The sequence below is a fragment of the Battus philenor genome, unplaced genomic scaffold (assembly GCF_028537555.1).
Source record: "Battus philenor isolate CCGP_79_NKW_IND1 unplaced genomic scaffold, ilBatPhil1.0.hap1 SCAF_11, whole genome shotgun sequence".
NCBI classification, from domain to species: domain Eukaryota; kingdom Metazoa; phylum Arthropoda; class Insecta; order Lepidoptera; family Papilionidae; genus Battus; species Battus philenor.
The window spans coordinates 8,349,949-8,364,477 of record NW_027181673.1 but is presented as its reverse complement, the minus strand read 5'-3'; the positions used below and the strand labels follow the sequence as shown (position 1 = coordinate 8,364,477).

At 31.6% G+C, this 14,529-nt stretch overlaps 1 protein-coding gene across 1 annotated transcript in view; it reads left to right on the top strand.

Annotated features, from left to right (window-relative positions):
* The first annotated feature begins 4,598 nt into the window (after nucleotides 1–4,598).
* LOC137929970 (dehydrogenase/reductase SDR family member 9) overlaps nucleotides 4,599–14,529 on the top strand; it is a 62,591-nt gene continuing 52,660 nt past the window's right edge. Inside the window, exon 1 of the mRNA XM_068773136.1 lies at nucleotides 4,599–4,833. The gene's annotated coding sequence lies outside the window, so the exon portion shown is untranslated. The remainder of the gene's footprint in view (nucleotides 4,834–14,529) is intronic.

Sequence of the window (14,529 nt, the reverse complement as noted above, 5' to 3'; positions counted from 1 at the left end):
TGTTTACCCATCCGGTAATAATACTGTCATCGTCTGATGGAGATTCATAATATAGTAAAGGGACTAGCAAGTTTTTATGCATCCATGTATTGACATATATTTAATCGTTGTATGGTCTAATTTTAAAGGCTGTAGAGTTTTTAAACATTATTACCTATAAAACTCTATCGTTTATTTCGATGTAATATAGTAACGATGGCATTACATATATTTTATTAAAAAAATTAATTACCGCGTATATCTTAAGCAATTGATTTTTAAAAAATGACGCTAAAATTTCGTCTATTGCAATGGCCATACATGGGTAAATAGATTAGCTAAGAGCTATTTCCATATGTTACATTATTTTTTTTCTAGCTTCTGGCAGTCCACAGATATATATTCCAGTGATAGATATTCGACAATATTTATTTTTAATACGTATTAATTCGAATTTAAACACCGCTTTTTCTTGCTATATTATCATTGGCTTATTTATTATTTTTGGACCTGTTTAATTTTAGACAGTGTGTATCAATTAATAATTAACAGAAAATGCACTACAAAGTTTATACACCTACTTGTATTAGTCACTCGGTGTAGGCATTTTACATAATAATTTGTAATTTTTTACTATACTGTAGACTGTAGTATAATTGTTATTGTTTTTGAAAACATATATCGACATTCAATAACCTAATCTCCCGCTCAACCTTGCTTCTTAGACCACAACCAATAGCGTGCTTCGCTTGATATATTATCAGTATCCGATTTGCATGGTGTATGTCGAAGGCACGAACTAACGGACCCCATATTGGAATAACGCTATTTGACGTTAAGTAACTGTTGTTGACGTTTTACGATCCATTGAATATACAAAACGATTATTATTTGTAATTTTTTTGCCGCACACATACACAGTTAAAAACTTCTTTTTATGATGGAATAAAAAATAATTACAAGAGTATAAATGCTATATCTATTTTATGACTATAAAAATATAAAGTTACATAAATGCTTGCTAAACAAGCCCAATAGATCGATACATCTGTAGCTGGTAATCTCAAAATCATTTATATTTACTGCAAAATCATTACAACATTTGAACATTAATAGATATTAAAAAAATAGTAAATAATTTCAATTTAGGTAAAAATCACTGTTTTCCATTTATCACCATCATCGCCATAACAGCTTATAGTTGCCTACTGAAAGGAATAGACGTCCCTGGAGGATTCCCTTAATGACCGCAACTGCGCTGTCTTCATCCATCGACTTTCCGCGAGCGTTATCTCTCATAAAAAAAAAATTGTGCAATAATTTGTTGCTTTACGTAATCTACATTTCTTTTTCATGAAAATAAACTTAACAACGAAGACATTCTCGGCCAATTAACATTTGTGACGTGCAGAGATAATGAAGTCAGTAGGAAAAATATCAGAAAATAATACAATTAAAAAAATATGTACATAAGTATATGTAGTATAAGTACGAAAGACGAACTAATAAAAAATAAAATAAATTATATAATAATAATATAAGTAAACTTGTAATATGGACAAGATTTTCCAATTGTTATGATGATTCCGGCAGCCTGTCAAGCAACAACAATCGAACTTTCGCTTTGTGTGCGTTCTCTGTCATTCGCAATGACTATTTTATAATTTTTCTTATTTATTTAATAGTACTTAAACGGTGGTAATTCGCTCGTTCATCACCTTTGTTTAGTTTTACTGTGACATATATGGACTAAGTCCGTTTAGTAAATCTTCGCTTGATGGCACGCAGCCAAGTTAAAGGCTCGGAATGGGGTGTAAAAGAAGTGAAGTCGCATTTATGGCACTTCATAAGTTGTACAAAACGTTTGCTTAAATATTTAACAGGCGACAGTTGTGGTACAACCAATAATATTATTATCAATAAGAGTTTTTTCCAAAGGTTTGTACTCTGCTAAAATATCTCAAATGAGAGAGTTGTTTGCAATGTACATAATAACCGCAACACGAATAACTAGACCACACCAAGGGCTCGCAAAGATGAATCTTCTTAACTGATGAAAAAGGTTTTCACTTTAAGTAGTCATATCTAACTTGTATGATGGTAGAAGAAAAGATGACGAATCACCTACAAACCACTATTCTGGTATTTTGGAACTTGCCGTCGATCCATTTACTCAAATATTATTTTCCAATAGACCTTCAAATTTTCAGCAAGATATAATCCTAGCAAAGAGGTCCGCATTTCTTGTTAAAGAATTATTATTGTGGTTTATCGCCTCCGAATGTTGGCTTTCAAAATATCTCAATCGTAAACCACTGGACTACCAACTTTAGACAGTTTTATTGGAATACAAATGCCTGACCAAAGCCAAACCACAATATTGCGACTTTAAGGGTGTCAGCGTTAGCTTTGATCTCAATGGAAACGTGCGTATGGTGATAGACAAGTGGCCAGATCGATTGAAGATTTGAAGCGATAAGGATCATTAAATAAGTCGCGGAGGTATTTACAAAAATTTAAAATTAAGTATTTCATTTTGTTTATTTTTGTTAGAGTAAGATTATTAATATAAGATATAAATTAATTATATACATTATGATTATTTTACATGTTTGTTAATAAGAGTTAGTCTTCGTTATTTGTTCGTCTTTTTATATCTTCGTTATATCTCTCAAAGGCGAAATTAATGACTAGATTAGATCTAGGTCGCAAAAAGTATTTGTAATGGATCAGGCAAACGATCGATTCGTGGTACAGCTTCTTATGGCACCCTTAAAAAGGAATGCTGAATGCAAATCGAGGAATTAGCAAGCGCGGTCTTTCCCCAACTGCCCGCACTGGAACGCACGAGAAAGCCCTCGAGCGTAACTAAGCTATACAGGGGTCAAATCAGTCAGTCATAAGTTGACAAAAAAAGTGCAAAAGATTGACAGTGTTTAGGTCAGATTAATTGCACGTCTATCTCTACGGTTGTTCATAAATAAACAACAAGACATACATAAACAAACATACGCACCAACAACCACACACACACACGCATAATTTTCGCATAATGCTTTCGTAGGCATAAGAAGCTGAAAACCAATGCTGGCTACCATAATCTGAACCTCCTGAGAAGAGGTGTCCTTTTGTCTTTGTGATATCCCGTACAATTGAATAATCTGTTTTTATATGTGCATTATATTTCATTATTTATTAATTGTCATTTTGTGGCATGACTAACCCAGTCACCCTTTTGCTACCAAAAATGTAAATACGTAACCAAGTGAGTTTTTAGATATTACGAAATTGCTTACAAAGTTCATTCACTGTAGACACTTTCTAATACATCATCATTACATAAACATGGTAGGTTGGCTTTTTTCACTTAAATTACTAATTGAATTGCATTTCACACAGGCACTTACCATTTTTATTTTTATCTGACCACTAGGTTTGAGTATAAAAAAGTGTGACGAGACTAAATTATTTGTTATTGATTGAGTGGATAAATAATATGTGGTTTTCGTATCTTTTTCGCAATGAATTATTTGGAGATATACCTTACCTTAAAAGACAAAAGTGAATAATAATAGGCAACATAAATATTTTTAGTTCGGTACAGTTCGGGTATAAGTCTATGTAAGAATAGGCCTCCCTGAAAGATCTCCTCTGTGACTGGACTTGTGTTGCCTGCATCCTGCAAACGACCTTGATTATGTCGTCGGTCCCCCTAGCTTTATTCATACTCACTAGTATACTTTTCCACACTGAAATGAAACTATTGAAATTTTATTTTCTGGTAAAAGAGAATTACTATAAGTATTTATACACGCCACTAATACGTATATCCTGCTAATGTTTCACCCGGCCTAGCCCGGTGTGAAAATGGTAAGAATAAAATGCATTTTCAGTAAGACATTTATCGTTTAAAAAAAAAGAAATATATAATATAATATTAAACGATTGGTAATTTCATTTGCAATTGAAGGTTTACAGATATAGAACAAATATTTGTTAATTTAATCATAATAATTATAATAACACTATGTAAAATTCTAAATTTTAATCAATATTTTAAATATATGAAATTCAATTATTGTTTACTAGGAATATCTAAAAAAAATATTTAACACAATGGTGATTTTAACGATTTAATAATTAATAGTTATTACAGTAACAATATAATTACTACGACACCTGAATTTATTTTTCATTTATTTATTTATAAAGACATAACAAACAAATGGTTTTAATAAACACTATTGCGTGTTATAAGCAATTAAAATTCTGATTTAAATGTGTAAAACATTCCGAATATTTATAATATAATAACGACAAGAAATTTGTAAATTTTATATTTTAACAAATTTTTAACTTTTCTTTTGTGGACATCAAACCGGAGTTTTTGCTTTGTATTAATATACAAATTAAAATCAACATTTTGTTTAATTACAAAAATACTTTCAAAAACTTTCTGATCACTTTTTGCTCAATCCCGAATTCCAGTTTTTATATAGGGAAAATAAACCAAAGTCTGAGGTTGTAGCTCTGCATTCCAAACAAACTATAAGGCGTGCTGTATATTCCTTCGCTTCACGATTCCGATTCGGAGAATCTCGAGTTAGTTCGAAAGTAGACGTACGTCTGTTTGGACGTGTCTCAGCGCGTTGTAAAGTACTTGCGCAGTCTTCGACAACGGTGGCAAGCATTTTCAAATCGAATAACGTCTCTAAAATAATTTGTCCTAATACTTTGACAGTTGACACGGAAGTGCGCCAGTGCTAATTGAATTTAGAATCGCTTCGACTTGTGTATCCGACGGAACTGAACACCGTAAACTTTTTGGAAGGCGACATTTGGATTGTTGACAAAGTAAGTTTATTGACAGGAAGGAGGATACATTATCCGCCTTTTAAGTGTGCAGAGAAGAAATATCATCGTAAAGTAACCCATAGTTTTTATGTTTGTTATGAAATAGTATTTCAAACAAGGAAAAGGACGTAAATATCAATCATCTGCATTCAATCTTACATAAACAAAATTTAAACCAGAGGTGAACTAATAAACCGTTAAAAGTAAAAAATGTATATGAACGTGCCTGTCTATTTGCTTTTGAATTACGTATTTTTTCATCCAACTTTGTAACATTCCTCTTGAACATACATTATTTCAGAAACAAATAATGATGGCCGAAGAATGATAATCATTATTTTAAATTATAAGTTATAAATAATGATAAGCGAAGATTAGTTATCATTATATTATTTTCAGTAAAGGCTTCGTGAAAAGTAAGGTTTCTTAATTACAAAAGCAATCCGTACAGCGGAAACTCAATTATTCTTTTTTGTATCGATGTGCCTATTATCAGTTGATTTATTGTGATTCTTCTGCATGTCTTTTCTCGGCACATTCGTACCGTAAAGAATTATGCGAATATGATTTCCAGAAGCATTTTCACCCACATTCCCGCAGCAGTTTTGCATGAGGATTAAACGTGTTTACAGAACGATTTCTCGCGGGCCGCGGTTGCCAATCGGCCTACATGCGGTTTGTGTGTACAAGTGTGAAAATTTAACTGGAAAATTGTATAGATAGAATTGAGTTTTAATGTACTGAACAAATTGCAATGTATGCCGCCGGTTTGATTTAAAGAACTTTTTATGACTTTGTGTTTATAATTTTTTCTTAATGTACAATTTAAACCGAAGGTTGTGATAGTAAGTAGTCCAGGTGGACCTCCAGATGTTTACGGAAGACTCGACGGGAGTTCACAATTCGTTAGCGGAGTTTACAAGAATTTATCTGCTTTCAGTAGCAAAGAACACAAATGTTGACTTTATATCAATGAAGGCAGGTAATTTAAGACCCTCAACGTTTTTGTAACTTCTAAAAACTTAAATATTTCATATTCAGTAGCTGCACGAGGTACACCGAAACCAGTTAAAGTTTTAAAGTGCTATATGGGAAAAAAATCTGAGAACCTCTGGTTAAAAAAACTTCTCTTAGTTTCTGTATTAATTGTAGTGTTATGATTAAAACTTAATACTTAATAAACTAATTTTAATACTTATTTAAGTCTAAAAGTGAAACGCCCACGCGCCAACGTAGTATGTTTTACGATATATCTGTTGTAAAATTTCAGCGGAAGGTCTTATTAAGTGGCTTTTCGTTTGTCATTATATAAAGATGTCTCGCCGGATTTAACAGGTCATTGACCTCTAGTCTTTATGATATTCATCTCACAATCTTATCAATTCAAAACTAGTGAAAATGTATATTAGTGTAATATTAACATACAATTATTATTATCATAGTTACGTTGTAGCTTAGTAATTATTGATGTAGTTTTATATCATAAAGTGAAAATTCTTAATGCGATTAATTTCATTATGCTGCATTATTATTAGTTCTCTGCATTATTTCGGTTTTAATAAATTTAATTTAACCAAAATCTTTTTAAATTTTCATTTGGCCATTAATTACAATATGGGAATAGAGCATAAAAATAATTTTTTAAATACCTTAAAATAAAGGCAGTATTACACAAATTTTATAACGTAAAATATATTCTGCCGGTATCTTTAAGTGAAACGCCGCTTACGTTCGTTTCGTCTTAATGATAAAAATCAAAACAACGTATTAAAAAAACAAGTTGAGAAATGTTACAGTAACTCACGCACAGTCCGTACGCATTTGTGGTTAAGAAACTCATACTTTTACACAATTACGTATAATAATAATTATACACTTTCATATGTGTTATTATTTTATTACTACACATTATTGATTCGTAATGATACATTATAAGCAAAGTGTAGTAAGACCTGATACACTCATATATCGGCCGAGTATTATCGATATCTGTTAAAATATGCAATGAATCGTGTGTAATTATTACTGAATTTCCAAATTAACTTAAGGAGTGAATTAAGAATTATAGAACTAATGTAACGTTCTATTCTATGCCTCAGGGGTAAGTGGGAAGGTTATATCTTTTTAGTCACACAAACAACATTTGAAAAAAAATTGTATTAATAGCTTCACCGGACTTATAGAGGTTAGTTTAGGATCGGACTCCTGAGAGAGACGTCGACGCGATTGTTTATCGAAATATATTTAGCTTCCTCTTTTGGAGGTGTCTAAGTGAGCCGAACGACTTGGTAGCTGCTATCGGAAAGATATTGTTTTACAGGCGATATTGCATATTCACTGTTATGCACTTGTATTATTTAACACAAGCTGAACGCCGGGCGTACCTTAGCTCACTTTTTTTCTTTAAAAATAAAAATAATAATTATTTAACATTAAAATATACTTCTTTACTCAGAAATAATAATTGTACGTGCAGTTTTCCAAAGAAAAAATTAAAAAAGTGTGATCCGCTATGTTGAATTGCGTAATAGCATCGTCATGAATGTAATAATTTAAATAGGAAATACTGTCATCCGGTGTAAGGTTTGCAGTGGAAGCTTTTCTAATTGCTTATGCATTACTCTTTCTATTTACATTTTTCGCTTGTTTAAAGAAATTCGTACTTTTTAGGTTTTCGTATATGTTTAAAAAATGTTATTTACAAATGTATTTAAGGTCGTTCTAAATAAATACTAAAATATTCAAACGGATTTAAGTCTTCTAATATTATATAAATTAAACGATATTGTATTAAATTTTGTAATTTAAAAAAAAGGATTCTTTTTTGTCATGCTAAAGTTAATGGAATGTTGAAGTAGGCTTCTTTTGCCCGAATGTCTGTATTAATATTATCGTGATGTTTATTTCTGCGCTTCTAGAATTCTGCTAATAAAAGCACTACTAAGTTCGCTTAGCAGTGAAATCACTTAATTTGAAGCAAATCAATGGGCAAGATGATTGTAGTCCTTATTATAATTTCAGTCATAAGACTTCCACCGCGGACTAAGGGCTCTCCCCTTGCCCCCCCCCCCACTCTCCTTTTCCAATAGGACCGGTTGAAAGCGGCCGAACATAAATAAATTAAAAACTGTGCTCGTCAAGCGTGTCGACACATTCCCCGTGTATGATAGATTGTGGTGATCGTAAATATTTGCAAAGAAATTTAAATGCGCCTTTACATACGGCCTTTTTTAAATACATTAATTATTTTTACATACAATTCAAAATGGTATTGTCTACTTCACTATCAGTTATAAGTTAATTAATAATAAATTTATCCGTAATAGTTCCTATATTATTACGCTGCTTAGTATTAATTCTATGTTTTATTTCTTCTTCCCAGCATTTTTCATTTCCGATGACTCGATTCATATTTTTTTTCATTCACTTCACTCGGTCTTGTTTGTCTTTGTGTGAGAGACCGCTAGTTTCCATGTCTTTCGATACAGCTCTAACCAACGGCAGCTTTGCTTTTCATCCGTGTAGTTTACTGGTTAAGTCAAAGTTAAATGTCTGTGCTTATGTACTAGGGTGCCCTTCTTTTGATCGATCCGTACCATCGCAGCCGGTTTTCTAAGAGCTTGATACATCGTACATGCCGAAGCTACAACACATGTACTCGTTTCGGACTCGTTTACTCCGCACATCCATTTGAGCCTTTTTATCAAAGCTACTTGCATGGTTGTCCCATGTTTCTGCGTCCGGGCCTAATTCTCTCTTTCCCATACGAAGACAGGACGTATTATACTCTCTTGTAATGAATATACGCTAGTCGCAAATTACTCAGGCAACTTCACACCAATTACACCATCCGACAGATACACAACGCTCTATGTTAATGATTACTAGATTTCCTGGTCAATGCAGTCATTCCTCGATTATTCTGGATTAATCAATAATTTAAAATTATCTCTCTATTTCATAAAAGGTGGCCTATACTTGGCATAATTTTGACGACTTGTCAACAAACGACTATTGAATCGGTTTGACTTCATACATTTTTGTTTTTGTGACCTCCACAATAAATATCAATTTGAATAAAAATCGCAATGCGTGTCAACGCATCGTTAGCTCGTTAATACTAACTTATAAGAAGTTTTTTTTTTATCATTAATTGCTTTCGGTTAATACAATGTAGTGAAATTATTTAATAATGGCAATTGGTATTAACTACGTTTTCGTTTCGCCATTTATGTTGTAGGAAAAATATCTATCAAATTACGCTACAAAAGCGTAACTAAACAGTACATTCTCCTAAGAGTAAAATTACGTGAGCGAAAGGCAATCGTTACATGTCAGTATATAATAAAAAAATAGTGTACCCGAGCCAGATACTAATTATAATATTAAATTAGAAAAAAAATAATTATAATTGGACCAAGAGAGCGGTTATCAAATTAATTAAAGCAAAGCACGGTAAGATTTTGCTTTCTGTACATAATTAGTCGCGTTTATGTCGACGAGGTATATTTAGTGAGTAGCGGCCCAATAGCTTACAGAAAGTGGTTTCCAATTAAGTTATGCGGAACGTACTCGTCATGCGGAATGTACGCGAGCGCTGTATATTATTAGCTATTTGTTTAGGTATTGACATAACTGTATTAGGCATTGTTCTAGTTCAGGTCTCGGCAACCTGCGGCACTTTGGATGTGAAGCTGCAACTCTAGTTCCATATACAATTATATTATAATAATATGAAATAAAGCGATGTTTTACATGAATATAATAAATTCAAAGTAAGAAGGCACCTTGAACATTACGAGTAGTGTTTAAAATTTAAAGCAAATTGTGATCTAAATATATCCAACATTTCTTAAGCCTGTGTTGTAAGTAAATCTTTAATTGTCTTCACTATTTACTTAAATAGTAAGAGATTATTTATTAAAACTATATGTATGTTGTCTAATTTAATTTTAAAAATACTACATGTATACGGATAAATAGATTATTTTCATCAAAATACAAAATAATAATATAATTTATTCGAAATTTCTCTAGTCCTTTAAAAATATTGAAAATTTGAAAATTGTAATTTTGACTCTTCCTACTCCAAAGCTTACTGACCCAAGTTCTAGTTCCTAATTTTTATCGAGTACCTTTATTTTGAATAATTTTAAATCACAATATGGCCAGTCCAATCCAAGCCAATTTTCATCCAATCCCATCTTAGCCAGTGAATTTACTGATATAATAACAATTACATTGTTAGTTAAAAGTTGAGAATAGGGCTAATGCCCTCAACTCTCAACCTATAACTATAACATATGTAATCATATGATGTTTAAGGCTACAAAAAAACTGTAATTTTAAAATGACGACTGTATGTGCTATGCTGCATTAGGTGTACGGTAAGTGGTTTTCAATGTTGTCGAGGATTTAACATACTATTGCTGGAGGCCTGAGTCATGTTCCTGTTTATGTTGCCGTTATTATTATACTAATATGCTAGTTTAACTAGCCACAGACATAATTAAATTCTGTTTGTTTAGAAGACCCAGGTTCGACCGGGAAAAATTCTTAGAAATTAGTTGCTGCCATTGTAACCGTTACTATAGTAAATGAAAAAATATATTTTAAACATTGTTGGAATTCATGACAACTCGGGCCATTTTGCTAAAAAATGTATACAGCGATCATCGCGTGATACGTAATAATATAAGCTAGGCGTTAAAAACAATGACTCAAACAACTCTATAAAATTCAATGTTAAATAAAATACAGTAAATTTCGCACGCAATTCCACGTGAAAACATTTTAAAACATTTTTGCGGCTACAACAGCGACAAATTGCAACTCGATCCAACCGAGGCAATTCAGAACGTGACCGTATATATCGCGGTACAGTCGAGTGGAAGCACTTGACGTTCATTACAAGCTTATTCCCACTTCATTATGTTGTGACTCGGTTGTATATCGTATAAACATGACCTCAGAGAGCCATACTTACAACTGACAAATTTATAGTGTATTGTCTGTGCACAAATCCAGAGTTTATAACTCGATGAGATCACACAACTAGCACGTGTTGTAGTAGCTATAATTAAATGATTTTGATATAAGTTCCTTGTTTTACTTTGGTTTCGAATTTCAAATTCTTGTTAACATTTCCTTTCGATATTTACGAAAGATAAGGTTAATCATTTAATTTTATCAATTATCTAACGCTAACTGCTTTTATTGTGTTATGCTCTCGCGAAGTAATTTTAATACCGTATTTTTAACTTATCAAATATAAAACCGGGGATGTGCAGCTAAATGAAATTATGAATACTTTACTTTTCAGCATTAATTAAGGTAATTACCTGAATTCATGAATAAGAAATCATAACTTTAACAAAAACAAATAATTAAAATAATTGCATTCTTCCAAATATTTTGATAAAAACATACTTTTCATCAAGTTTCATCATTATAATTAGCTTAATAAAATGTTTATTTAGACAGTTACTGCATAACCTTACGAGTTATTTTCGTAATTAATTATAACAGTTTGTTACTGAAAGGGTACCATACAAATAAGGTATCTAACTGGTGCTGAACAGTAATCAATTATTTACATAGTTATTTTTACACAAATAAAAATTAATAATAGATATGAATCCATAATTAAAAACGAATCATCTAATGTGGTAATCGCAAAACTTGAAAACTACTCACGACAATTAGTCGAGACTTTTTATTTTGGCCATCTAATTTTTTTTATGTTTTAAATAATGAATAATAAAAAAGTTCTTTTCCCAATCAAACTACAGGCGTTTTAGAATGTAATGCAATAAAAAATATCGTGCACCATGAAGATTTATGTATTATTACATTATTACTAAATTCCGGCAGTATACGAATAACATAATTTATTTTTAAATGTATTTTTAATTTATTATAAAGACATTCAATTATTAAATGAAGCGATCACTTCAAAATATGATTTTTTAATGAGAGGTCAATAACTTTTAACAGTACGAAGTCTGTCGTTGAGGTTATAAATATAAAAAAGAATATTTAAACGACTTGAAACTATTAATTTGATTTAGTCAAATATAAGAAAATAGAAAGAAAAGACATATTTTTTAACTTTATCCACAGAAGTAGTTGAAATACTGAGTAAAATTGGAGACCGTCGCAGGCCGTCGCCAGTAAGCAAACATTTTAATCATCAGGCAAGCATTTCGCAAGTCAACATCAATCCGCACCGGCTTGTAAGTTAACACGGCAATATCTTACGTAAATACAGATTTCCTACCACTCCTATTACGTAAACATGTAATTAAACTCACATTGCCTTGGGGAGCTTCAAAACTCGACTGCTAATTAATTGTTAGATCCTAAAGTGAGCTTGTTTGAAAATATGATTAATTGTAATAAAGTATTATAGCACTATGAATATTAAATAAAATGTCACACCATCTAGTAAAGTTTCTTTTAATATTAATATCACTATTTGTTTTATCCACCAGCCTTCTATTTATGTAGTAAATATTTTGCGAAAACTAATCATGTTTTTATCTTTATTAAGAATGTGTATAATAAGCTTAGGATCTTAATAAGTTTTTGTTACAAGATATAATTTCCATCTTAAATATTTTGTAACCTTTATTATGTTATAGTATTGAGTTTAATGTTGAAATATATTGTAGATTATATTATTAAAATTCCATAGAGCGTACGTCTTCCGTTATCAAAAGATTGGTGGTCTCACAATCTGTGAAAAAAATCGACTCAATCTGTGGTTTCCGAGAAAGTCTTCAACCACAGTAACGGCCAAGATTAAAACTCAATCCAGCTCAGCTATTACCTAGTGGAGTAGCCACGATAACGGTGGGAGTGCTAAAAATCTCCAGCGGTCGCTAAATTTTACGTTCAGTTTTCGCTAATAGTTGCTTCGATATTTTGCAAATCGGAACACACGCTTCTATTTAATGACAAAAACATGGTCACAAAACAGAAAAACATTGTCACTATCGTGATATTTGCTTAGATTACTAAAAGTAATATTCATGGTAGGTTCTTAGAAAATAGTAAACTATAAATTTGGTACGCTGTAATCATAGTGAACCTTTGTATAGCAAAAATCGTAATTTATAAAACGCTTGCAGGCACGGCGTATACTCATCTCAATCTACAAAACTGTGACTTATTGATTTTATTTCGAAAATAGGTGATTTGTAGACCGTATTATTCAGTAGTAATGGAATCAGCCACGTTCCGGCCTTATTTCACCATAACGAGTACTTGTATTACTTCAAGTCATAGACCGGCTTCTAACACTTTTTATCGTGTGGACCGTAATACCTTAACAGGATATACATACTTACATGTTTTTTACACGTAAACATAATTTGTTTATAAGTATTTATTAACTGGTCCTATTGGATATTTATGGGGTGCGCCTATGTATATCAGTGGACGTACAACGGCTGAAATCATGACAATAAAGATGACTTAAGATTTACTATTTTTATATACAACTAGTCATTGAGGTTTTTTAGAATATAAACAAAACTTCCATGTAAATATACGCGTGAGTATTAAAGCCCCAACTAAATATAAATATAATGCATAATGGTCACATTAAATTAATACAGATGACTTTACTCTTTGTTGTTTTATATTATTAAATTTCATAAGGATACACAATGTTATAATGTCAATAGCGATGTGGATAATAACATTATCTCGCACTTAAAGTAACATGTTTCACTGAATTATCTGTCTGTTCGGGCTTTTCTGCCTTTTCCACTTCATTACTCTCTTCGGAGAAAATTAAACGTGAACGCTTTATAACCGTGTGTAAGTCAGACGTAAACTATGCTCGTACGAACAAACGTACAAACTTCATGAGAATTTAAACAGTTAATTCTGTTATATTGCTACGACTTTGTTAATTACGAAACATACAACTTTAACGAGTAAAAAAATTAACGATTGCATTATAATTACATTTTGTGACAACTTAAACGACTATTGTTGTTTAAATGCAATGTTGTCTATTTAATTTGCAAATTTGATTTTAAATACAATTGACTTTAAATTGCCTAATTATGTCATCTTGGGTTCAAAGTTCAAGATCAAACATTCATGTGAATGAACCACAAAGACGCCGTGCGAAACTGCGATTAAAGAGATGACTTCAGCGATAAAAAACAATATCAAGGCCACGGATCTTTTGTCTATAGCGCTACTCGCTTGACGAATTTGTTTGATGTCGATTTAGAAAGTACAGTATACTACTATACTGTATTTAGTAATACTGGTTTTTGTAAGCGTTTATACAGTGCGGAAGTTTTTGTATGATAATGAGTAGCCGTTAGCTAAGTAGCGGTTATGACTTATTTTTTAACGGGGAAAACTAGTCTTGCTGATGATTGTATTTGTGGCGTCTGATAATACGTACAAGCTTTAAAATAGTTACTTTATATTTGTACTCACTAAAGAACCTAAATATACATGTATTTTTAAAAGTTAACGAATGACTAACACAATGCATTTAGAAAACATAAAATTTACATTTGAAATGTTGTGTTTAGTGTTAATTGTTATAATTTTTCCAGTTTGATATAGACATCTTTTTAGGTGTAAGCCTCTTCCAATTGATTTAATATAACCCTGCCTTTTCCAAACGGTCTTTTCGCGTAATTTCAAGAATATTCCACCTTCTAC